The sequence below is a fragment of the Cynocephalus volans genome, chromosome 11 (assembly GCF_027409185.1).
Source record: "Cynocephalus volans isolate mCynVol1 chromosome 11, mCynVol1.pri, whole genome shotgun sequence".
Classification (NCBI taxonomy): Eukaryota; Metazoa; Chordata; class Mammalia; order Dermoptera; family Cynocephalidae; genus Cynocephalus; species Cynocephalus volans.
Genome location: NC_084470.1, coordinates 5,226,564 through 5,253,858, shown reverse-complemented (window position 1 = coordinate 5,253,858; position 27,295 = coordinate 5,226,564). Strand labels below are relative to the sequence as shown.

Below are 27,295 nucleotides of genomic sequence, written 5' to 3'. Positions count from 1 at the left end.
GCACTCTTTACAATAGCCAAGAGTTGGAACCAGCCCAAATGCCCATCATCAGATGAGTGGATACGGAAAATGTGGTACATCTACACAATGGAATACTACTCAGCTATAAAAACGAATGAAATACTGCCATTTGCAACAACATAGATGGACCTTGAGAGAATTATATTAAGTGAAACAAGGCAGGCACAGAAAGAGAAATACCACATGTTCTCACTTATTGGTGGGAGCTAAAAATTAATATATAAATTCACACACACACACACACACACACACACACACACAAACCGGGCGGGGGAGAAGATGTAGCAACCACAATTATTTGAAGTTGATACGACAAGCAAACAGAAAGGACATTGTTGCGGGGGAGGGGGGGAGGGAGAAGGGAGGGAGGTTTTGGTGATGGGGAGCAATAATCAGCCCAATGTATATCGACAAAATTAAATTTAAAAAAGAAAAAATAAATAATAATAATAATAATAATAATATGTATAGCATGATCCTGCTAACATTGTTAGATAATATATGCACATGGCTCAAAAATAAAAACACAAGTTTTCATGTAAATATAAATGTACGTATACAAATATATGTGCATTTGTCTATGTTCTCATTTTCCCTCTTATGCTAAGACTGTACACCATACACGTTACGCGCTTCTCTTTTCATGTGTAAGTGCTAGAGCTCTTTTCGTGTCTGCGTACCGGGACATTTGGATGGCAACAAGGTAGTTCACTAGTGACCAGATGAGATTTAATCCATTCCCTGCAACAGATCCTTGGTCATTTCCAATATTCTGCTATTATGAAGAGCCCTGACATGAGAGCTTTGTATGACTTGAACGCGTGGCATTGTCAATTCCGACAGGTGAGGCAGCTCGCCCTGTGCACTGGCCCCAGTCGTCTCTTCTCCCCCACGGGTGGGAACGCTGCTGAGTGTGCACCACGCTGGGATCTGGCTGATGTGACTGGTGAGAAGCAGGGCCTCAACGAGGTTTTCCTGAAGACAGGCATGCTGCCACATGTTTAAGGCCTGTCTATATTTCTTCTTCTGTGCAATATTTGCTCTCTCCTTTGACTGTTTTTCTGAGTAATGATACTAAAACTTGGCACTCATTTTGTGTGTCTCTGTATTTCTGCAGCCAAAGTTATAAAACAAAATATTCCATATATGATAGGTGGGTGAAAAAATGACTGCATTTTTCTATTTTCTCTAATAAATCTATTTAAAGTAAAAACTTATACATTAGAATTAGAACAATGTTATTTAACATTGGGAAGGATTTTTTCTTATTTAAAATCAGCTTCAGTTTCTGTGAAACAGATTCTCCTGGAAACCAAGTGAAGGTTCCCATGCCTTGACAAACATGGTTCATTCGTGGAAAACGCTCAAGGTCAAACCAGCCTCTACTGGTTGGGGCTGTGTGTGGGGTTGCTAGGGTGTTGGAAGAGAAAATAAAGTCAGTAAAAAGAAGACCAACCAGACTCAAGAAAGATTAAATTTAATTTAGATCTGTTCCTTGATTCTTCTGAATATATCAGAGCTCCTTAGGCCATATACCTGGCCCCCTTGTTAGAGATCTGGACCTGTTTCTGCACTAGGAAAGCACAGAAGCAAAGAGGAAACTTTCAAATGTCTACTAGCTGTGTGCGACTTATGTCACTGCCTGGGGCACCAGGTAGCGTTTCCTGTGGTTTCAAACTTCTTAGCAACGTCCTTCCCCAGCTCGCCCTGGGCTGCCCTGAACGGCAGTCATGCAGAGGGAGCGCAGTGGTGGAGGAGCCGGAGTGGGTGCTGGGAGGGCACAGTGCGGCTGATGGTGTTCAATTTTCTCAGGCTTCTTTTGTTTATATGCTGACAAATGTGGTTAACTCACGGAAAATACTAAGTCAAACCTGCCCCTACTGGTTGGGGCTGTGCACAGGGTGGCTAGGGTGTTACAAGGGAAAATAAGGACAGTTAAACCACAGCTAACTTTGCTCACTTCAAAAGGCCACAGCTAATGGGAAGGAAATCTCCATCTCCACACGTATGAGATGCTCTCAAACTTCATCTTTGTCCTGAGGGCAGGTTGGGCCCCCGGCATCTGATATTCAAAGTTCATTGGCTGCTGTGTGAGTTGGGAATGTGATGCCCAGGACTACTGGGACCCTGCACCTTCGGTCCAGTCCCACAACCCTGTTCTGAAGGACAGAGCAGAGAACGATGCCACACAGCACTGAGATGATCCCTAACGAGTGTCTGTGCTTTCAGGTGGTGTGTGATTACAGAAGTTAGTACCTTCGGTTTCATTTCTCAGTGTAGACAGGGCGACACAAGCCCCATGACTGTGAACCTATTAGCATAGGTTGCTTCTGGGACTCAGAGATATGGATGCCCTGAGTTCAACCATGTAACTGAATGTCACCCACTGAATCCCTCTACAGAGACAAAATGACTTCAGAGCCCACGGGAGCTTGGCTTACGAGACGACACTAACGTCAGACAGAAGTGTGATTGGGGTCCATTAGAAGAGGGCTGTACAGCAATGTGAGCACAAAGAGCGAAGCTCCCCATCCCTGCCGCACTCCACATGGTGGGGAGCTGGTACCCAGGCCCTTGGGCTCCGTCTCTGTCCCTGGGGGAAGCGTGTCTCCATCACTGAGATAATCACTTCAGGCTTCCACAGCTGGAATTCCACGGCACATTCTAATCACATACCTCATCCCCCTTGGTCTGTGCTCTGAGAGCCCCTTCTGCACCAGCCCTGGCTTCCTATGAGGGAGAGACTTGTTTCTTAAGATAAATTAATAACCCGAACCTTGGCTTAGGGCATTGTCTGTAGGCTTGGTATAGGGACGACTCCACTCCTGAGACAGAACACTCTCACTAGAAACTCCACTGAGTTCCTGAGGTTTCGGTCCCAAGGCCAGAACCCAGAGATCGTCTTTGTCCCTTCTCTGCCATGAAAAGCTCCTCCTGGTGAGACCCCAGCCTCCCAGCAAGGCCGCCAGTTGCACCGCTGAGGTCTGGCCCACTCTTAGAACAAGCACAGATGGGTTGATCTGAGCTGCACAGACAGTCACTGTCCCCCACACCAGCGTCGTCACCACTATACTCAATTAAAGTTTTCTTAAATGACACAGAGACCAAGGAGAGAAATCTAATAGACATCTTGCCTTCCCGGAAGCATTAAGGTGAATATCTGTTTTGGACAAAGTAGCTCATGATACAATTTAGTTCCTTTTAATTCAAATAAGCTAGAGAGGAAGGCAAAACGACACCAATGATTTCATAGTGTGGATTCAATAAGAGTCTTCAGCGTATTTCAGAAGCACATTGCTAAGGCAGACACCATTTCATGACACAAATAACGCAAAATGTCTGGTGACATTTTACATGGATTCACAATCTCTCACGTGCCCCTTTCATAACTCCAACACTTTAGACCGAATGCATGACACAGAAGAAGAAAAATTAATCATTTTGATATGTTGGATTTTATTACTTTTTACAATTGTCCAAACGGCACATGTGCATGAGTTAAAAACCACAAGGGAAATGTAGGGTGTTAAAAAAGAAATACGAAAGAAATCTGAGACATAAAACAAAAAAAGTGTTTTGCCTACTACAAAACTGTTATTTCAGTATGTTAATGAGTGTCTTGATGAGGAACCCGGCACAGACGTTCCTTCAGCTGCTCTGGGACAGAGCGGAGCAGTGTCACTCACTGGGCAGTGTCACTCACTGGGCAGTGTCACTCACTGAGCAGTGTCACTCACTGGGCAGTGTCACTCACTGGGCAGTGTCACTCACTGGGCGGCAGTGTCACTCACTGGGAAGTGTCACTGGGCAGTGTCTCTCACTGGGCAGTGTCATCACTGGGCAGTGTCCCCATCTCCCCAGCCCCAGGCAGGCGGCCGAGCCATGTGAACGCGGTGCCCTGTCCGCGAGGTCCCGTGTAAACACGTGCTGGCTCAGCTGCCCAGTGCAGTCAGCAGCGGCGTCCCCATGGCCAGGCGTCTTCCCCTGGGATGACTCTCAGGGAGGCTCTTCACACTTAGGGAGAGACAGAGGCAGGTGGGCTGCAGCGTGAACACAGAACGCCCCGCACACGTTCCCAGGCGCCTGCGCTGAGGGCGGCGGGCAGGGCGGCTCCTCCCGAGGGCTCCGGCAGGGGGCGCAGTGGCGCTCGCGTCCCCGGGCGCCGGGCAGGGCGGTGGCGGAGCGCAGGCTGGTGCATGCGCAGGCTCCATCCGGCAGGACCTCAGCCGCCTCTGTCCCGGCTTCCTGCCACTCGAAAGCCACCAACTGTGTTTCCTTCTTGGTTGGACAATTAGACCGAGTGGCTGCCGCTACAATTCATGTCTCTGCCTCTATTTACGAGGTGGAAGTGGCTCCTTTGACAGTTTGAAGGGACATGACGAGGGGCTCTGCCCAGAGCTCCCTGTACTCCTGCGTCCACGTGCGCAGCTTCCCCGGTCACCCGCAGCCCCTCGAGCGACAGGCGACGCGGTGCTAGACCGCTCTGCACCAGACGGGCCCAGTGCTGCCACTTGTCCCTCCTGTGACTCTGCACAAGTCACACGGCCACTCTGTGCCTCTGTGGCCTCGGGTGTAAAAGGAGGCATCTGCACGTGTGCGCAGGTGACTCCCTGCAACTAGGACAGTGACTGGCACAGATGTCCCGCCTATGTAAACAAATGTGACTCATCCTTTTCTAGAAATGTGGGTCTCTGAGGTATTTCTCATATTTACAAATTTATATCTACAGAGAACATGTTAAGAAATTTACATTAATTAAACTGACTGGTAAATTCATGTGAATAACACAAATCTGAGTATGTATTTGATTCTGAATCTACTCAGAGAAGATCCTACTTTGTGGCCAGTTTCATTTCCAAACACTTACTTTAACAGAAGTGGCGCTCAAAGCTCTAAAAGTGGTTTTTCACCGTCCTGTTTCTCTTCAGCTTCTTCCTCAGATCCTACACCAGGGGAAGAGGCAGGAGAAAAAGCATGTCACTCCATTAAAGGGACAAACGTGTCATTCAGATGACAATACACATGCATAAAAGTTTAAATGAAAGATGCAAATGTTTAATCCTCAGGAGATTTAAGTTAACAACAGCGCATTTAAAGCTTTACTTTATTTCATATAGGATGAAAACTGAAAAAAACAATCTATCACTTGCACAAATCTGTCAACATGGCTTTCACTTGTGCACGAGGAAAAGTGTTCACACAGACCAGTAGTTGTCACCCTTGGCTGGTCCTTCTCCCCCTCTCGGCTGACAAGCTTGTATGTATGGTTGAAGGGTAAATAATGCTGAGCTTTGGGACAAAGAATTTAATCTAGGTATTTCTAGAAATTGCTATGTCAGGTGAGAGAGCAGTTTCCTAAGGCTATGAGTGCTGTGTCTGACGGTCACCCTTGTGTCACTTCCAGTGACCACTGTCCAGCAGTGCTGCGTCAAGGTCCAGTGAGCCTTATATGATTCCTACACGCACCCCAGTCAGCCTACTCTGGATTCTTTCCTTAGGAACCATCTCTAAAGAAATAATATTTATGGTTCATTAGGTAGAGTCTCTCTAAAAAGTAGAAAAGAAAGCTAACTATCTGGAACTTTAAAAAGATTAAATATTACGTTTCCATGAATTAGTAAGTGGATGCCTCCACTTACAATCATGTTGCAGGTAGCTTATAACAACACAGAAAGTGCACCTGCCGTAGGGTAAAAGCAAATACGTAATGAATAAAACTTTATGTACCGCAAGATCACGTTTGATAAAATTTAAAAGCCAAATGTATACGTGCAAATGACAAAGAGTGAGAAGAAAATAACCATGTGACTTTTATATATATTTCTGGATATTCCAAATTTGGTATAAGGTACTTTAATTGACTTTATAATTTTTACATTTTATTTTTTCAAAGCACAATGTAAATAATATAGGCAGGATGGGCACAATGATGTAAAATCACACACACACACACACACACACACACACACACACACAAACAAACAACTAGCAGGAAACAAACTACACTGTCAACGCAATATTGCCTAATAGTTTGAAGGATAGGTGATTTTTAATCTTTGTTTGTTCCATCTTTTTATAAAAAGCATGTGTTTCTTTCACAGCCAGGGAAGGGAAATAAAAAGGGAGCTGTGAGAAGACCAAGCAGGCAGGTTAGGGATTTAATAAATTCACACATAAAAGACGCAGCCTGCCTCAACTGCTGCTTTGCTCTTGTTAGATACACTTTCAGGAGGACATTTTTATCCTATGAGAGTGTCCGCCTGGATCACAGCCAAGAACACTTCTGGTAAAGGAGGAAGAAAGCTGAGACTCCATCTTAAGAATCTTAAGAAAAGACTGTCTCTCATCTCAGCCTCATAAATGTCACACAGTCCAGGTTGAATTTGTGGTGAAATAAATACATAAGTGTGCAGTGTAGGAAGAATTTGCTTTCCAGACTATTAAGCTGCTGCAAGTCACAGAGACGTGGGTGGCTGAACTGCTTTCTCACTTTGAAAGAGTCTGGGGAGGACAGTCACAGCAAGTCTTCCTGCTCCCAGGTTCACTTTCCAACTGCCAGGCCAATGGCATTTGAGCCGCAATGAATTGATATTGTAAGACTGACCCAAAAGTGCGAATCTTACTTGTTGGGAAGGCTCATCTCACAAAGACCAGGAGACAGAGATCGTTGCAATCAAGCAAGAGATTTTTATTCCAGCATGCTGGGGTCGCTCCATCTTCAGGGCAGAAGCGGCCCCGAGCTCTTAAGCACTTTTTATTCAGTTTGGTAGGCAGACTTTGGCAACAGGATGAGTTGTACACAGCTTATTGGTCATCTGAGGTGACTTCTAATTTCGTTGGTGGCCTTCAGTGGGGTGGTACACAGACGAGGAACTGGGGAATTGACCAATAGCCCACCCCTTTTGTGGTTAGACCCTTCCTGGAACTGGGTGAGCTTTGGGCTCTTTGGAAAGTCCCTTCGCGCCGGCAATGGAAAGTCCTTATCTTCTGGTAATGGAAAGTCTCAAGCACCTGGTAGCGGAAAGTCCTAAGTACCTGGTATTGTTTACCCCAAAAGGTTGGGGGTTATCTCTACCTCTACATTCCCCCCTTTTTCTTGTGTGTATTTCAATCATGAAATACTTTTTCCTGTTGGTTTAATTCCTGATATTGTTGCCTTAACATCATAATTAGAACAGTACCAACATGTTCTCTAACAAAAGCTAGCAAGTGTTTCAAAATGCAAGGACCAAAGGTCAGGAGCAACACCAAAATGACTAGCGGTCCTAGTCAGGTAGACATGAGTGTCGTGAGCCACGGAGAGGAGTTGAACCATGACTCAAACCATCCCTGATTTTGTTCTCTTTCTTTTGGCTAGGCCTTCCCTAATTTTGGCCATGGAGTCTTTAATTACCTCTGAGTGATCAATGTAAAAACAACATTCTTCTCTTAGTGCAGCGCAGAGTCCCCCCTGCTGAAGGAACAAGAGGTCTAGTCCCCTTCTATTTTGTAGGACCACCTCAGATAGAGAGGTGAGGGACTCTTGTAATTTAGTAATTGAATTTTCTATTTCTTTAATATCAGCATCTATGGCTGCCTGTAAACTTTGGTAATTCTGATGTTGAATAGCCAGAGCTGAAGCTCCTGTTGCTGCCCCAGCTGTTCCCAATCCTAAGCCTAAAAGGATAGAAAGTGTGATACTTAGGGGCTCCCTTCTTTTCGGTAGTTCCCGTTATTTTCATCCCAGTGTGATAATAGTTCTTCATAGGGATGGTAAACAAGCCGAGGCAACAACTGAACCAAGACACAGAAATCCTGGGTCTCGTCTAGGGCCTGCAAGCTAACACAGGGCGTGACCCCAGTAGCGCAGGCCCACCATCCTTCTGGAGGGGGCAACAGATACGTGTCACCAGACCACTCGGTCAAGTTAAGAGTCTGGTTGCACAGCTGGCTGTGTGAGGAAGGGATTTTTCCCATACATGTTCCTTGCCCCGCAACAGCTGACAGAGTGAGTTTGACCTGTCGTTGCTGCCAATGACAGTCGGAGGCATCAGTTGTAGTATTAATTTCGTTTCTGAAGGCTATTCCTTCATAATATGGGGGAGCAACATTATAACAAAGCCAGCAGGAGCGGGTAGCATTGGCGTTGGTACTATTTAAGACCTTGAAGGCTTCAGAGATTAAGCGGAATAACCCAGGGTGTTTTTGAGGCCTAGGTTCAGGGGGCTGAGTTATTTTCTTTGGTGCTGTAGCCTCTGACCCTACAGTGGGGACTGAGGACTCTGGTTGGGTACCCAGGGGTGTTGGGGTGGTCTTTGGTTTGACCACTGGAGCTAGGTATTCATTTGGGCCTATGGCGGTATACTGGGTTTCTATTTTGAGCTTCATGAAGAACAACAGTCCATCATCATACCTCTCTTTATAGAACCTTAATCCCCACGTAAACCCTGTTTCCCATCCAGTGATTTTCTTTCCTTAATCCGCGAAGGACACTCGGATGGGGCGGTACCATCCCTTGCAGGCAGGGACATTTTTCTAATTTGGGTTTCCTTGGCTCCCTGTCTTTTGGTAGGTATAATTAGCAGTTACCTTTATATAATCCCAGGATGATGAGGGACCCCAATGCATGTCCCCCGAGGTCTCGCAGCCCGAGTTCTTACAGAACTAATCTCCTTTCCCTCCACATCTGTGGTTAAGTGCCCTGTTATGGTGGAACCCAGGGCACACATAGAAGGTGAGAGCGCTCAGCCTACTTCTCCGATCTCTAGTAGAGCAACCCCCCCATGGATCGAGCCCGAGCCACCCCGGTGGGGAGGGGGTAGAAGGGGGTTTGTGAGCATCAAAGTATCCTTCTAAATCCCAGTCGGCTGGGGCTCCCATGGATAATTTGCACACATCGGGAAACAGGTCAGGCCACCATGACCACGAGGTGACTATGGATGAGTTCCAGATCTTATCCCCTACTCCATTTATAACATACCAAGTTAACTTTTGAGGGGTAAGTGGGCTGGAAGATCCCAAGCTCTGGGGAAAGACTTCCAGGCACAGAAGGAGTTAAAGAATTTTCATCTTATAATACCTAAGGTGTCCAAACAATGTTAAGTTTTAAGGGGTGCTCCTTGGAACTCTGGACTCTCCAGGTGGCGTCTTTTGATCTTTGGCCCTCAGCTAGTGGTGCAGGCTTTACGTGCGAGGCGTGGATCCAAACAGTGATCCCGTCTACTTTTACGGCCATTGGTGTTGTCAGGAGCACCAGGTAAGGTCCATTCCTGCGGAGTTCCAGAGTCTGGGAGTGATGTCGTCTTATGTAGACCGTGTCCCCGACCTGAAACTGGTGAGAAACTTCAGGGGTCCCAGGTTCATAGGCGGCCACCAGCTGCATCCAGAGTTCCTTCTACACTGCTTGCAGTCCTTTTAACCTGGCATATAAGTCACTGTTACTGTGGCAGGTGGGTTCAAAGGCATCCCCCAGTAAAGTCTAGTGGGCAGGGGTACCATAGAGAATTTCAAAGGGGGGTCAGGTTGAACTGGGAGGGTGTGGTCCTAGCTCTAAACAGGGCCAAGGGAAGGAGCACCACCCAGTACACGCCAGTCTCCATGGTTAATTTAGTCAGGGTCTCCTTTGAGTTCTGTTCATCCTTTCCACCTGTCCTGAACTCTGGGGTCTGTAGATACAATGTAATTTCCAATTGACCCCTAGGTATCTGGCCACACCCTGGCTTACCTTGGCAATGAAGGCGGGTCCATTGTCGGACCCGATTACCTTGGGCACCCCGAAGCGTGGGAAGATTTCTTCCAGGATTTTCTTGACCACGACGGTGGCAGTTTCCTGCTTTGTTGGGAATGCTTCTACCCATCCAGAGAAGGTGTCTACAAAAACTAGGAGATACTTGTAACCATATTCACCTGGCTTGATCTCTGTAAAGTCCACTTCCCAATATACCCCAGGTCTTTCTCCCCTGGGTCTTTTGCCAGGCCCTGTGGTATTCTTACAAGCATTTACATTTTGACATGGCACACACTTATAAACTATCTGTTCTGCTAATTGTTTTAGCCCTGTGATGTGATATTTTGTCCTTAGGGCAGTCTGGACCAATTTGTTTACTCCCAGATGAGTCCATTGGTGCATTTGTTTAATCATGGCATGTGCTTGTTCTTGTGGCAAGATAGGCTTGCCTGACACTGCATGCCAGCGCCCTTTTTCCTGATTGAAGTGGTTATTAGAGTCCCTCGAGACCTCTGCTAGTCTTCAGCAGAGGACTTAACTTGGGCCCCTCTAGCTTTGTGATGCTAACTAGCAGAAGAGAAGTGGACCTGTTGGCTGCCGCCCTTGCTTCAGAATCGGCCAAGTTGTTTCCCCTTTCGTTGGGGGAATCCCTTTTCTGGTGGCCTGGGCAGTGTATAATACTCACTTTTAGCAGTCAGTGAAGTGCCTCTAGCAGGGCTATGATCTCTGCCTTGTTTTTTATTTCTTTTCCTCCAGAGGTTTACAGACCCCGTTGCTGACAGATAGCGCCATGCACATGGGCAGTGGCAAAGGCATACCTGCTGTCTGTATAGATGTTGATTCTTTTGCCCTCTCCTAGTTCAAGGGCTTTCGTGAGGGCGATGAGTTCTGCCTACTGGGTGGACGTTCCTGCAGGTAAGGCCTGTGCCCATATCAGGTTCTGGCCATCTACTATAGCAGCTCCTGCCTTTCGTACTCCTTCCTCCAGGAAACTGCTGCCATCAGTGAACCAGGTGGCTTCGGTGTCCATCAGAGGCTGATCTGACAAGTCTTTCCATCATCCATGTGCCTCAGCAAGCGCTTGTTGGCAGTCATGGATAGGAGGGTCGAGGTCAGGGTCTGGGAGCAACGTGGCTGGATTTAAGCTCACCAGGGGAGTGAAAGTAACTCAGTCTGAGTTCAGTAACAGAGTCTGATAGTGAGTCATGCGAGCATTTGTGAGCCAGCGGTCGGGTGGCTGGTGGACAATACTCTCTAAAGCATGAGGTGCCGAGATTACCAAACTCTGTCCCATAGTCAACTTGTTAGCATCTTTTACCAGAACTGCTACTGCCGCTATGATCCTTAGACAAGCTGGCCACCCCGAGGCTACTGGGCCTAGTCTTTTAGACAGATATGCTACAGGCTTTTTCCAGGGGCCCAGTTTTGAGATATGACCCCCTTTGCAACCCCCTTATTTTCTGCCACATACAGGTGGAAGGGCTTGGTTACGTTGGAGAGCCCCAGAGCCGGTGCGGACATCAAGGCTGTCTTGATGTTGTTAAAAGCCTGTTGTTCTTCTTTTCCCCACTTGAAGGGCTGACTGTTCTTAGTGAGGGGATATAACAGGGCTGCCATCTCAGCAAAACCAGGTATCCATCAGTGGCAGAACCCGGCAGTACCTAAAACTTCCCTGACTTGTCTTGGGTTAGCGAATGGTGCAATGTGGAACACTGTCTCTTTTCTGGCCTCAGATAACCATCTCTTCCCATTTTTAAGAAGGTACCCCAGGTAACTGACCTGTCACTTGCAGATCTGAGACTTTTTGGCAGAAGCTCGATAGCCCAGTTCTCCCAACTCTGTAAGGAGATGCTTTGTTCCTTCCAGACACAGTTCTTCATCGGCTGCTGCCAGGAGGAGGTCATCTACATACTGCAACAGAGTTCCCTGGGGGTTAGAGGCCAGGAACATAGCCAAGTCTTGGTGGAGAGCCTTGTCAAAGATGGTGGGTGAGTTTTTGAATCCTTCGGGCAGGCGGGTCCATGTGAGTTGCCCTGCTAGGCCAGTCTCTGGATCTTTCCATTTGAAGGCAAAGTAATCTTGACTTTTACAGCCAGCGGTAAACAGAAGAATGCATCTTTGAGATCCAGTACTGCGTACCAGGTCCTGTCTGGGGGTAGAGAGCTTAAAAGATTATAGGGGCTAGGGGTTTTGGAGTGGAGGTTGGCCACCCACTTGTTTACCTCTCAGAGGTCTTGGACTGGTCGGTAGTCATTAGTCCCAGGTTTTTGGACCAGTAGCAATGGCGTGTTCCAGGCTTATTGGCACTTCTGTGGGATCCCCAGCTGGAGCAAATGGGCAATGTGGGTTCGGATGCCTTTGTGTGCCTCTCGGGACATTGGGTATTGTCAGACAGCTATAGGACTGGCCTGAGCCTTCAGCTCTATGTGGACGAGGGGCTGGTTTTTAGCCTTCCCTATCCCTGCAGTTTCTGCCCACACCTGGGTGTAGTTTTCTAACCACCAGTCCATCTGTCTGGTCTCCCGCCCTTGTTTTTCAAACAATTGGTATTCATCTTCCAGCCTGAGAGTTAGTACCTGGAGAGGCTTTCCTTTTCAATTTAACACCCGAGCTCCCTCAGGGTCAAAATGAATTTGAGCACATGTGGGTTCGGATGCCTTTGTGTGCCTCTCGGGACATTGGGTATTGTCAGACAGCTATAGGACTGGCCTGAGCCTTCAGCTCTATGTGGACGAGGGGCTGGTTTTTAGCCTTCCCTATCCCTGCAGTTTCTGCCCACACCTGGGTGTAGTTTTCTAACCACCAGTCCATCCGTCTGGTCTCCCTCCCTTGTTTTTCAAACAATTGGTATTCATCTTCCAGCCTGAGAGTTAGTACCTGGAGAGGCTTTCCTTGTCGATTTTACACCCGAGCTCCCTCAGGGTCAAAATGAATTTGAGCACCCATTTTGGTGAGGAGGCCTCTTCCCAGTAATGGGTAGGAGCACTCAGGAATGACAATGAACGAGTGGGATACCCAGCCCACGCCTAGGTCTACCATTCTTCAGGTAGTCCATGGGTACTGTCTGTTCCCTGTAGCTCCTTGCACCTACAATTTTTTATTCAAGAGGGGTCCATTTGTTTGCAGTAACACTGAATGCTGAGAACCAGTATCTACCAAGAACTGAGTGGGCTTCCCTTCCACTGTTAGGGTTACCCTGGGTTTGGGGAGGGGGTCCAAACCCCATCCCCTCTAATCACTGTCTTCCTGCAGGGCCAAGACTTTGGGGCCTGAGGCTATTTCTTTTTCTTGGGGCATTCTCGAGCCCAGTGTCCTTTCTCCTTGCAGTATGCACACTGATCTTTTGCTAGGGGTTCCTTCTTGCTGCCCGGTACTGTCTTACTAGGTTCCCTAGTTTCCCTGACTACAGTGGCCAGAATTTTGTGAAGATTTCTTTCTTGGCGCTTTTCTCTCTTTATTTCTTTAGCCTCCTGCTCTTTCTGCTTTCTGTCTTCTTTTTCTTCCTGTGACTCTCTATTATGATAAACCTTTTCAGCCACCTGCACTAATTCCCTCAATGACTTATGTTGTAACCCTTCAAACCTCTGCAGTTTCTTCCTGATGTCTCTACTAGACTGGTCAATAAAAGCAAGTGTCACTGGAGCCTTGTGCTCCTCACTACTAAGATCATACAGGATAAACTGACGGAATGCCTCCATGAGTCTCTCCAGAAATGCTGATGGAGACTCATTCGGCCCCTGGATTACCTCTCTTACCTTAGTCAAATTGGTGGGGCGTTTTGCTGCCCCTCAGAGACCTGCCATTAGAGCCTGGTGATAGACCTTCAGGTTCTCCCTACCTTCTGCCGAGTTGAAATCCCGGTTCGGTCTGGTCAATGCAAATCCTGCATCTATGACATCAGGGAGGAGTGTAGGTCACCCTTCATCTCCTGCAACATTCTTTCAAGCCTCCAGGAGGATTCGTTGTTTGTCCTCGGTGGTGAACAGGACCTGGAGGAGCTGCTGGCAGTCATCCCAGGTGGGCTGATGAGTAAAGAGGAGGGATTCTACAAGGTTAGTGAGACCCTGGGGGTTTTCAGAAAAAGGGGATTATGAGATTTCCAATTGTAAAGATCAGAAGAGTAGAAAGGCCAGTACTGTAAGGGCTGGTTGCCCTCTTCATCAGGAGGGCCATAAGCCTGCAGGGAAAGATAGGAATTGCCTCTTTAGGGGCTGCTCACCTACTACGCGTCCCCTGCACAGGTCCCTCCCTTGTTCCTTGTGGGTCCTCCGGCGGAGTTGACAGGCAGGCTACCTGTTGGTGGAGGGAGGGAGGATAAGGAGAAGGAGGGTCTAGGAGAAACAAGTCCGATTCGGTGGGAGGTAGGCCCTCTGGTTTCTTTCCCATCTCTTTAAGAGCAAACACGGCCGATGGACCTGTTAGGAGAACAAAGGGACCGACCTACGGAGGAGGGTCCTTGACCAGATCTTCCCAGATGATGATATAAGGGACCTGGTCTGGGTGACTTTTAGAATCGAAACCAAAAATTTTTCTCTTTACTACCGTGATCAGCGGCAGAGAGAAGAAGCCTTCGGCGGGCCACCCGAGTTGGAAAGTCGGCCACTCCGAGGAACAAAGCCTTGCCCACTTATCCTTTTTCACCTGTACATACAGATTATGTGCCCTGGCCTTCACATCAGTCCAGTATTTCAGAGTCAGATTTAAAGGGGTCGAGACAGTCTGCCCCATGTTGCCCCAGAACGTCATCAGTGCCAACACACACACAACCAGACAAACAAAAACCAAAACACTGACGCACCCCTGCCACAGGCGCCACAACCTGATTATCATAGAACTCAGAAGGGGTCTCCTTCCTAGAGATCTCCCATGAAGGTGAACCCATTCATCTCCAAGAACAGACAAACAAAAACCAAAACACTGACGCACCCCTGCCACAGGCGCCACAACCTGATTATCAGAGAACTCAGAAGGGGTCTCCTTCCTAGAGATCTCCCATGAAGGTGAACCCATTCATCTCCAAGAACAGACAAACAAAAACCAAAACACTGATGCACCCCTGCCACAGGCGCCACAACCTGATTATCAGAGAACTCAGAAGGGGTCTCCTTCCTAGAGATCTCCCATGAAGGTGAACCCATTCATCTCCAAGAACAGACAAACAAAAACCAAAACACTGACGCACCCCTGCCACAGGCGCCACAACCTGATTATCAGAGAACTCAGAAGGGGTCTCCTTCCTAGAGATCTCCCATGAAGCTCAACCCGTTCATCTCCCACATAGGAATCTGAAGCGTCCTCCAGTATTCCTGTGACCGCAGCATACCGGTACGTCTACCTGCCTCTATGGAAGACCACAGACCGGTGACTCTGTCTCGGAGCCTCCAAAAAACCAAAACCAGACCGACGACCCCATCCCGGAGCCACCAAAAAGCCGAAGCCAGATTAAGGCAGACAACAAAGACACAAAGAAAGACACAGCAGACAGACAGACAAGAGCGGTACCTACTCGAGCGATCCTCCATTCTCTAGTCTCTGGTCCCAGAGCGAGCCGTTTCAGGGCCAATGCACCAAAATGTAAGACTGGCCCAAAAGTGCAAATCCTACTTGTTAGGAAGACTCATCTCCCAAAGTCCAGGAGACAGAGATCGTTGCAATCAAGCAAGAGGTTTTTATTCCAGCATGCTGGGGTCGCCCCATCTTCAGGACAGAAGCGGCCCCGAGCTCTTAACACAAGCACTTTTTATTCAGTTTGGTAGGCAGACTTTGGCAACAGGATGAGTTGTACACAGCTTATTGGTCATCTGAGATGATTTTAATTTCGTTGGTGGCCTTCAGTGGGGTGGTACACAGACGAGGAACTGGGGAATTGACCAATAGCCCACCCCTTTTGTGGTTAGGCCCTTCCTGGAACTGGGTGAACTTTGGGCTCTTTGGAAAGTCCCTTCCCGCTGGCAATGGAAAGACCTTATCTTCTGGTAACGGAAAGTCTCAAGCACCTGGTAGCGGAAAGTCCTAAGTACCTGGTATTGTTTACCCCAAAAGGTTGGGGGTTATCTCTACCTCTACAATGAGTCTTGGAATTATGCGGTAATCCTAAATAAAGGTAAATTCATTTTTTAAAAGTTAATTCTTAGGAAAAACATAACAAAATTCATTCCTTACGTACTTTAAAAGGAACTTTTTCTGTGGTATAGTGAGGAGGTCAATAAAGCCTCTCCCTAAAAAGCACTCATAAAACTTGGCAAAATGGACAAAACTAGGCATTTCACCTCTCTGGAAGTGGCTAAAGGCAGACTACAATGGGAGCAGTGTTTATGTTTGAAAAACTGCAGAATGCAGGGACCCACATGGTGCTCTTGCCTGGAGCTGCTCCCACTCCTCCCCCACCTCCCACCTCCCAGCTCCATGGCTTGTGGTTCTCTAGGGGTGGGGCACATTTAGGTGAGAAGAAGAGCCAGCTGCTCTGCTGGACTGAGGTTGTGGTCATTGCTGCAGCAAGCATTTGCCTGGCTGAGGCTGAGGGCATGCACAGAGGAGAACCAAGAAAGCCCAAGCTAGCCAAACACACTGAGCTGTGAGCACGAGCAGAGAGGGCATGAAAGGACACAGTCAGAAGTAAAAGCTGGGGAAGACCTGAAAATGGCCTGACTATGAATGTGTTAACCAGCCCATGTTCATATCCCCTAGGCACAGGATGGAAGCCTTAATCCAGTGTTTCAGTACAACCTCTGTGCAATCACTGGCTACCACTAAGCTCTGTAGACACAAGGTGACTTGTATGAAGCTAGGCTTAGAAAGAAAAGCAAGACTTAAAAAGAAAAAAACAATGAAACAAAAAACGGAAGACAGAAGCAGCCACACATCCCAGGGAGTCTAGATTTTGCAGATGTAGCACCATTTATTAAACAAATAAACAAATAGCAACAGTAGCCACCTTTTGAGAAAAAACATTAGAATCTAGAGTGGCTACAATATAGTTTCAGCAAAATACTCTCCAACTAAAAATATGACATGCAAAGGAAGTGTGACCATTCTCACGGAACAACAACAAACGGTCAAAACAATCTGTCTCCAAATATTGTATTTAGCAGACAAAAGCATCAAAGCAGCTCTTATAAACATGTTCAAAGAACTATAGCTAGCCAATTTTAAAATTTTAAGGTAAATATGACAAAAATAAATCAATTACTACAGATTCTCAAAAAGGAAACAGAAATTACAAAAAGGGACAGAAATTTAAAAAAAGAAATTCTGGATTAGAAAAGCATAAGTATAATGAAATATTCACTAGAGGGGATCAAGAAAATATTAAAGATGGCAGAAGAAAAAAATCCACAAAGTTGAAGATAAATTGATAGCAACTATCCAATCTGAAAAACAGAGAGAAAGAGACAGAAGAAAAATTGATTAGAGCCCAGAGGCCTGTGAGATAACATCAAGCATAACAACATACATGTAATGAGGGTCCCAGAAGAAGGGAAGAGAAAAGAGTCAGGAAAATGTTGAAGAAATTATGGCCACGATTCCCCAAATTTGTTGAGAAATATCAATCTACACATTTAATTAGCTGAACGAACACAGACTAGGATATATACGAAGAGATCTAAATGTACATCATCATTAACCTGCTAGAAGCCGAGGAATGCACGACAATGAAAACATATCAAAACTCATGAGATGTCACGAAAGCAAAGCCTAGAAGAAAACATATGGCTTTAAATGCATCTATCAGCCAAGATGAAAAGTCTCAAGTCAATCCTGTAAGGGCACCTGAAGAAAGTAGAAAAAGAAGAGCCAGCTAATCCCAATATAAACAGAGTAAAGGAAGTAAGAGCTGACTTGGCACATTGATGGTCAACTGATTTTGGAAGAATGTGCCAAAGTCTTTTCAATGGGGGAAAGGTTGTGTTTTCAACAACTGGTGCTGGGACAACTGGATATCCAAAAGCAAGAGAATGAATGTAACTTGTGTTTCAAAAGACGGTATGAAGAAGTGAAAAGACGAACGGGGAGGAAATAATTGCAAACCATACAATTGATAAAGAATTTTTTTTCTAGAATGTATAATGAACACTTACTACTTAATAAATAACAAAAGAATACAACTAAAAAAATGGCAAAAGATGAAATAGACGTGTCTCCAAGGAGACACGTATGAACGTAACGGGAACTTAAAAAAAAATCTGTCATTAGGGACATACAAATTAAAACGACAATGAGATACCACTTGAAACCCGTGAGACTGGCTGGCTATAATCAAAAATAATGATAACTCCAAGCGTTGATGAGTATATGAAGAAACTGAAACCCTTATATGTTGTTGGACAAAATGTAAAGTACATGATGAGTATCGCTTATCCAAAATGCATGGGACCTGGAGTATTTCAGATTTTGGATCTCCTTGGATTTTGGAATATTTGCAGAATACATGCTGGTTGAACATTCCTAATCTGAAAATATGAAATCCAAAATGCTCCAATGAGTATTTCTTTTAAGCATCATGTCAGCACTCAAACAGTCTCAAATTTTGGAGTGTTTCAAATTTTGGATTTTTGGATTGGTGATTTCGTATAAAGTTAAACAAGAACTTGCCATATGACTCAGAAAATCCTCTCTCAGAAATCTATCCAAGAAGAACAAAAAGAACTTCCACACAAGACGTATGTAAATTTTCATAGCTGGATTATTCACAATAGCCAAAAAGTCGAAACGATCTAAATGTCCATCAGATGGTGAACAGATGAACAAAATGTTGCAGATCCACACAGTGGAACAGTATCCAGCATAGAACGGACAAAGTAATGATACTTGGTACGACATGACTGGTCCTCAAAAACGTTATGCTAATATGTGATCTGTCCTGGAGAATGATCCATGTGCTGATGAGAAGAATGATATTCTGAGGTGGTTTGATGGAACGTTCTGTAGATATCTCCCAAGTCCAATTGGTCTAGAGTATATTAGGTCACAAATCAAGTCTCAACAAATTCAAAAAAATCGGAATTATCCCATGTATTTTCTCAGACCACAATGGATTAAAATTAGAAATCAATAACAAACGAAATTCTGCAAACTATACGAACACAAGGAAATTAAACAGCATTCTACTTAATGACATATGGGTCCAAGAAGAAATCAAGCAGGAAATCAAAAAATTTATTGAAACTAATGAAAATAACGATACATCATACCAAAACCTGTGGGATACTGCAAAAGTAGTACTAAGGGGGAAATTTATTACATTAAATGCTCACCTCAGAAGAATGGAAAGATGGTGAGTGAACAACTGAACACTTCACCTTAAAGAACTAGAAAAACAAGAACAATCCAAAACTAAAGTTAGCAGATGGAAAGAAATCATTAAGATCAGAGCAGAACTCAATGAAATTGAAACCAAAAAAACAATACAAAAGATCAATGAATCAAAAAGTTGGTTTTTTGAAAAGATAAATAAAATTTACAAACCATTACATGACTAACAAAAAAAAGGAGAGAGAAGATTCAAATAACAAAAATTAGAAATGAAAAAGGTGATATTACAACTGATTCATCTGAAATACAAGGAATCATTTGAGACTACTATAAACAACTATACGACAACAAATTTGAAAATCTGGAAGAAATGGATAAATTTCTGGACACACACAAGCTCCCAAAACTGAGCCATGAAGACGTAGAAAATCTGATCATACCAATAACAATAAAGGAGATTGAAGCTGTTATCAGAAGGCTCCCAACAAAGAAAAGCCCAGGACCAGATGGATTCACAGCAAAATTTTACCAAACATTCGAAGAGGAATTGACACCGATTCTTTACAAACTATTCCAAAAGATTGAAACAGATGCAAATATCCCAAACTCATTCTATGAAGCAAACATCATCCTGATACCAAAATCAAGTAAGGCTATAACCAAAAAAGAAAACAACAGGCTGATATCCTTGATGAATATAGATGCAAAAATCCTCACTAAAATACTAGCAAACAGAATACAGCAACACATAAGTAAAATTATTCACCACGATCAAGTGGGATTCATCCCAGGGATGCAAGGTTGGTTCAATAGAAGCAAATCAATAAACGTGATACACCATATTAATAAAATCAAACACAAGGACCATATGATCATCGCTATAGATGCTGAAAAAGCATTTGACAGAATTCAACATTCATTCATGACAAAGACTCTCTATAAGTTAGGTATAGATGGAAAGTATCTCAACATAATTAAAGCCATATATGATAAACCCACTGCCAATATCATCCTGAATGGGGAAAAGCTGAAAGCTTTTCCTTTAAGAACAGGAACTACACAAGGATGCCCACTCTCACCACTCCTATTCAATATAGTGTTGGAAGTACTAGCCAGAGCAATCAGAGAAGAGAAGGAAATAAATGGCATCCAGATTGGAACAGATGAAGTCAAACTGTCCCTGTTTGCAGATGACATGATCCTATATATTGAACAGTCTAAAGCCTCTACAAAAAAACTCTTGGAGTTGATAAATGATTTCAACACAGTAGCAGGATACAAAATCAACAGGCAAAAATCAGTAGCATTTCTATTCTCCAATGGTGAACATGCAGAAAGGGAAATCAAGAAAGCTTGCCCATTTACAATAGCCAGCAAAAAAATAAAATACTTAGGAATTGAGTTAACCAAGGAGGTGAAAAATCTCTATAATGAGAACTACAAACCACTGCTGAGAGAAATTAGAGAGGATACAAGAAGATGGAAAGATATCCCATGCTCTTGGATTGGAAGAATCAACATAGTGAAAATGTCCATACTACCCAAAGTGATATACAAATTCAATGCAATACCCATCAAAATTCCAATGACATTTTTCTCAGATATGGAAAGAACTATCCAGACATTTATATGGAATAACAAAAGACCACGCATAGCCAAAGCAACGCTGAGCAAAAAAAAAATAAAGTTGGAGGCATAACACTACTAAAAACAGACACAGTGATCAATGGAACAGAACAGAGAATCCAGATATTACCCCACACACCTACAGCCATCTGATCTTTGACAAAGGCACCAAGCCTATACACTGGGGAGGAGACTGCCTCTTCAGCAAATGGTGCTGGGAGAACTGGATATCCATATGCAGGAGAATGAAACTAGACCCATACCTTTCACCATACACTAAAGTCAACAGAAAATGGATTAAAGAATTAAATATACACCCTGAAACAATAAAACTTCTTAGAAAACATAGGAGAAACACTTCAGGAAGTAGGACTGGGCACAGACTTCATGAATACGACCCCAAAAGCACGGGCAACCAAAGGAAAAATAAACAAATGGGATTATATCAAACTAAAGAGCTTCTGCACAGCAAAAGAAACAATTAACAGAGTTAAAAGACAACCAACAGAGTGGAAGAAAATATTTGCAAAATATACGTCTGACAAAGGATTAATATCCAGAATATGCAAGGAACTCAAACAACTTTACAAGACAAAACCAAGCAACCCAATTAAAAAATGGGCAAAAGAGCTAAGTAGGCATTTCTCTAAGGAAGATATACAAATGGCCAACAGACACATGAAAAAAAGCTCCACATTACTCAGCATTCGGGAAATGCAAATCAAAACTACACTGAGATACCATCTCACCTCAGTTAGGATGGCTAAAATCCAAAAGACTCTGAATGATAAATGCTGGCGAGGTTGCGGAGAAAAAGGAACTCTCATACGTTGTTTACGGGACTGCAAAATGTTGCAGCCTCTATGGAAAATGGTATGGAGGTTCCTCAAACAATTGCAGATAGATCTACCATATGACCCAGCTATCCCACTGCTGGGAATATACCCAGAGGAATGGAAATCATCAAGTCAAAGCTATACCTGTTTCCCAATGTTCATCACAGCACTCCTTACAATACCTAAGAGTTGGAACCAGCCCAAATGTCCATCATCGGATGAGTGGATATGGAAAATATGGTATATCCACACAATGGAATTCTACTCTGCTATAAAAAAGAATGAAATACTGCCATTTGCAATGACATGGATGGACCTTGATAGAATTATATTAAGTGAAACAAGTCAGGCACAGAAAGAGAAATACCACACCTTCTCACTTATTGGTGGGAGCTAAAAATAAATAAATAAATTCACACACACACACACAAACACACACAAAAAGAAACCGGGGGTGGGGGGGAGAAGACATAACAATTACAATTCCTTGAAGTTGACACTACAAGTATACAGAAAGGACATTGTTGGGTGGGAGGGGGGAGAGGGAGGAGGCAAGGAGGTTTCGGTAATGGGCCACAATAATCAACCACATTGTATATCGACAAGATAAAATTTAAAAAAATAAAATAAAATAAATAAAAGAAATAAATAAAAAAGAAAAATAAAACCTTCTAAACAAAAGAAGGTGAATGTAAAACACTCCACATCATATGACGAGATTTATATTAAACACCCAGAAATGGTAAATTTATCAACATAGAATGCAGTTTAGTGGTTACTCAGGACGAGCAGGGATTAACTGCAAATGGGCATAGAAGAAGATTTTTGTGCGATGAAAATGTTCTAAAATTATATTGCGATGTTAGATGAAAAATTATTACAAAAAATTATGCAACAATACATCCACGATAGATGAATTTTATGGTATGGAAATTATACCTCACTCAAGCTTTTTTGAAAAGTGCATGTTATTCAATATCCCTGGTAATGATTTTTGAAAACTTTTCAAAATTTTAATTAACAGATGGGAAAAACTGCATTTCAAATCTATTCACTCACAAAGGTGATGCCATGATTGATCATCTCAAGAAGAACACTATGGAGAGATCAAAGGGTCTCTAATAACAACTACACAGGGCAGTGGAGCAGGCACATTAAATTAGAATTTTAATGCCTTCACCCAGACTTGCTTAGAACAGAAGACATTATGCAACTGAGCTATTCCTCATTGTCAGTCAGTCTTGCCCTGATGTGCGAGGTGAAGAATTACACTTTCCTCACATCATAATGGGTCACATATAATAGGTTCAACCCAGTCATCTGAGGGAGGATCGTGCTTCCTTGGACGTGGTCAGATCAACAAGAAAGTCTGCAAACGACCTTTATATCCTTTAAAAGGACACCTAATAAAATGTGTGAATTTCCCAAGTCCCTGTGATACAAAAATTCAAGTTGTTTCTTTACAAGGAAAAATGCTAACACTTTTACTTATGATGCCTCCTATTTATCTCGTCTTTTCCTCCACTCATTCAACAGTTATAAATCTAACAAGTGCTAGGTATTGTATTAGGTGCTGGGAGAAAAAGACAAAAAAGGCAAGCTGGGCCTTTTCAGATGCCCTCCTGTGTACCAGGGGTAGGTCAGTGCTATATCAGGGCAACAGCAGCTTATAATTTCAGGTACCAGAAGTCTGCTGAATTGTTAGCTACTGGCATCACAAGAAAACTTTGCTCTAGAGTTGAGTCGTCTTTTTTGATGAACAGTAATGTTTAAATTTTTAATTCTTTCCTAAATGGAAGATTCAGACGATGCAAACACAATACAGTAAAGTAAGCCATTGTGCACACTCCTCCTCTGCATTATGTCCTACACAAAGCAGCTGCGCAACGTTCTTGTTTAGCTCATAACCCAATGACGTGGTAATGCTCCATAGCACCACTAGGTGGTGGTAGAAGTCACAGATAAGAAGCCAGCTGGTCCATGAGGGAAGCCGGAGGCTGCCTGAGGTGGCATATTCCTCACGTTTTTATCATCCAGCTGTCCTGAACTTCTAATTAAGAAAATACATTAGGACTGAGAAATTTTCTTAGTCTTAGAAAGAGAAACAGAAAAGCATAAATTATAATATGAACTTCCTCTTTTAAAGAAAAATGACATAAAACATTTGAATGCGGGAATCCTCACAATGAGATAGAGAAGTTTAATACTTCACTCTAGTCTCTACTTTCTTAGAAACAGATTTTCTGCGAATCCACCTGTGCATTTCATCTGGCTCCATGTGTTCTGTGTTTTACGCAGCTTTTAGACCCAACACCAGTAGTCCAGGATGTCAAGTTGCTTGGAGTTCCTCTACGACAGTGATGTTTTACAGTGCTGGGTCTACTGTCAGTCATGTGGCTCTTTCTGCCTGGAATGTGTTTTATTACATTGTGTGTTTGTGTGTATGTGTTTAAAATATTTACCATGCTTAACACTGGGAATACAATAATGTAGTCTCTCACTCAACGCTATGGGTTGAATGTGTCCCCCAAAGTTCATGTATTAATCCCCACTGTAACAATGTTGAGGGTGGGAAATCCTATTCAAGTAATTGAAAGGTGGGGTCTTGAAGAGATGATTAGACTGTGAGGATCATGCCCTAGTGAATGGATCAATCCATTCATGGAGTAATAAGTCGATGACTGAATGGGTGGTAATGGGCTTGGTTCTGATGGCTTTATGAGGAGAGTGAGTGAGCTGCTCAGCCCTCTCTTGCTCAGCCATTCCCACCATGTGACACTCTGCATCGCTGTAGTCACCACCAAGGCCCTCATCATATGTGCCCACAACATGAGTGTGGACTTCCCAGCCTCCAAAACTGTAAGAAATACGTTTTATTTCTTTATACACTCTCAGTTTCAGGTATGCTGTTCTAAGCAACAGGAAATGGACTAAAACACTCAAGTTTAGATCCCAGTGGTGGAAAGAGACCAGGTCAGTGCTGAGACAGTGCAGGTGACACTGGATGACTGGGTTGTGAAAGCGGTCCCTAAGATCATGCAAAACACCCTAACTAAGACTGGCAAAGCGACGGGGTGGGGAGGAGTGGAGGGGTAGAAGCCTTTGGAATATGTGAGTGGAGACTAGGATCGCAGAGGGGATGATGTTCGGAACAGAAACAGCAATGTGCACAATGGCTTGAAGGCCTCACAGCACAGCATTTTAAGAAAAGTCATGAATAGAACACAGGAAGCCGTAACAAGGCAAGAGGTCGGACAACTGGTTAGAAGTGGTCACAGAGATACTTTTTGCCAGGCTGAGGATCTATTCATTCTCAATCCTTTATTCCTCTGAAGGCCTTTGATCAGGGGTCTGACAGAATCAATTCTACTTTCTGTAAATACAGAAAGGCCATGTCAGTTAGTAGTTAAGAACACGGACTCTGACCCTGAAGCCTGGGTTCGAACCCCAGCTCCACCACATACTATTTCTGTGGTGTTGGGCAAAGTGTGTCACTTCTCTGTGCCTCGATTTGTTCATCCCTACAGCAGGGACAATAAGAATTAAGACTGGTCATGAGGAGAAATGAGTGTATTCTAGTGACGCCTTAGAGCAACACCTGGCACTTACAACAGTGTTAGCAATTGTTTAAATATTTTTTTTGTGGCAAAATATAGTTAACATAAAATGGACCATTTTATCCATTTTTCGTGTACCATTTAGTAGAATTAAGTACATCCACATGGTAGTGCAACCATCACCACCCTCCTCCTCCAGAATTTCCCTAGCCCCTGGAGACCACCGTTCTACATCTTCTCCATGAATTTGACTTCTCTAGGTGCCTCGTGTAGGTGGAATCATACATAGTTGTCCTGTCATGTCTGGCATATTTTACTTCCCATAATGTGTTCAAGGTTCATACATGTTGTAGCATGTGTTGGCACGGCTTCTGAAGGCTGAATAATATCCCATGGGATATATATGCGAGGGAACTTCAAAAGGTTATGGAAAAATAGAATTAAAAATTACAAGAATCCTTCCACAAACTTTTTGAAGCATCCTCGTAAATCACAGTTTGTTTATGCATTCGCCTGCTGATGGCCATCTGGGTTGTTTGCACCTTTTGGGTATGGTGAATAACACTGCCATGAGCACAGGTGTAACAACAATCAGTTCCAGTCCCTGCTTTCATTTCTTTTGGATGGATATATACCCAGAGTTGGAATTGTTGAGTCATACGCTAGTTCTATGTTTAATTTTTTGACAAAAGGCCACACTGTTTTCTCCAGAGGCTGTACCATTTTACCTTCCCACTGGCAATGCACAAGCGGTCCAATTCCTCCATGTCCTTACCAACACTTGTTATCTCCTGGTTTGTTCTTTCCATATAATAGTCATCACACGGGTTAGAAGTGGGATCTCATTGTGGTTTTGATTTACATTTTCCTAATGATCACTGATGTTAAGCATCTTTTCGTGCGCTTCTTGGCCATTTGTATATCTTTTTGGTAAAGTCTATTCAAGACCTTTGCCCACTATTAATTGGGTTGTCTGTTTTTTTATGGCTGAGTGCAACTGCTATTTCTAACAGAGCACTCTGGTGACTGGTTAGTGGAAGGCAAAACTAGAGGCAGGGAGACAGAGCCTGTTGCAGAAACTGAAGCAAGAAATGCTGAACTGAGGTTGGAACTGACAGGAAGTGAGAGATTCAAATGAGAGCGTGGAGGCAGACATAAAGGAGGGAGAATCTCAGCAGCTTTGAGAATGACACAATGTGAGCTGTAAGAAAGGGACACAATCTGCAGTGAGGCTCTGGCTTCTGACGTGGTCAAGTGGGAGGATGGCGCTGCTATTCTTAGACGCAGGAAATCCTACAGTAAGGCTGGTTTAGGGATGACAGGTGACACAGAAGGAGTCAGGAGCCACCACTTTGTCTGTCCGTCTTCTAAGATGCGGATCACAAATCACAGTGTCTGTGCCCCTCTACTATACATATGCTTCCATCTCTGAGTCTCACCGCTGGTCTCAGATAAGGCTGTGTCTTACTTATTTTCCTGTTCTGAATGCCTGGTATGTTAAATGTTTGCTAAGTGTATTGAGAAATAGAGGGGGAAGGGAGAGGGACAGAGGCAGAGTTTTTGCACGAGGAACAAAAACACAAATGACATTCAAATGTTTTACCTGCTTCAGATTCAGGAGGGGAATAAAACTGGCCATCAGAAAGACCACGAGGTATAAGTGCCGCCCTCTCTGAAGCATCCTGAACTATCAGGAGTCCTGGAAGAGAAGAAATTCAGATGCCAGGAATGATTTCACCATTCTGGAAGCTTCTTGGCAAGATGAAGTACCATTAAATGGTATTATCAGTATACTAAAAACTTCCTAGATAAAAGTGATATTCAAAAATATTTTGAAAAAAAGATAATGGTTTCGTTAATAAATTATGAAGCAATACTGTAAGGATAAATAACCAAGTAGTTTAAAACATTGCCTCATGTTACGCATGGGATTCCTTAACTCAGTATTTACAGCATCTTTCCCTTGGGAATACCTACCTCCCTACAAAAGGGAACAACATCAAAACCAAAACACAATGTGAAATAAAAAACCCACTCAGTTCTCTGGACTGCATCTGGTTAGAGAAATTATGTATTATGCAGATTATGCATAATACATAAGTGGCCTTTTATACATACAGAAAGAGTAATTAAGATGTTGAAGAAATATTTATGTGATAAAAAGGACTTCAATGAGAAGTGTACTAAAGAACAAAGAGAAGGGAAGAGAAGGAAGCGTGATGTGAAGATCAGGAGCACGGACAGGTGAAGAGAAGGGCCACTGACACCTGCGTTCCTTTGGCTAATGGCTGAGTTAA

The 27,295-nt window shown here is 43.9% G+C and overlaps 1 long non-coding RNA gene across 1 annotated transcript; it reads right to left on the bottom strand.

Annotated features, from left to right (window-relative positions):
• Positions 1–3,884: 3,884 nt before the first annotated feature.
• On the bottom strand, positions 3,885–26,691 carry LOC134390333 (uncharacterized). Its single transcript, XR_010024853.1, has 3 exons — positions 26,602–26,691; positions 4,889–4,964; positions 3,885–4,035 (listed from the first exon to the last, which is right to left on the bottom strand). It is a non-coding gene; the product is annotated as an uncharacterized LOC134390333 (long non-coding RNA).
• Between the last annotated feature and the right edge of the window lie 604 nt (positions 26,692–27,295).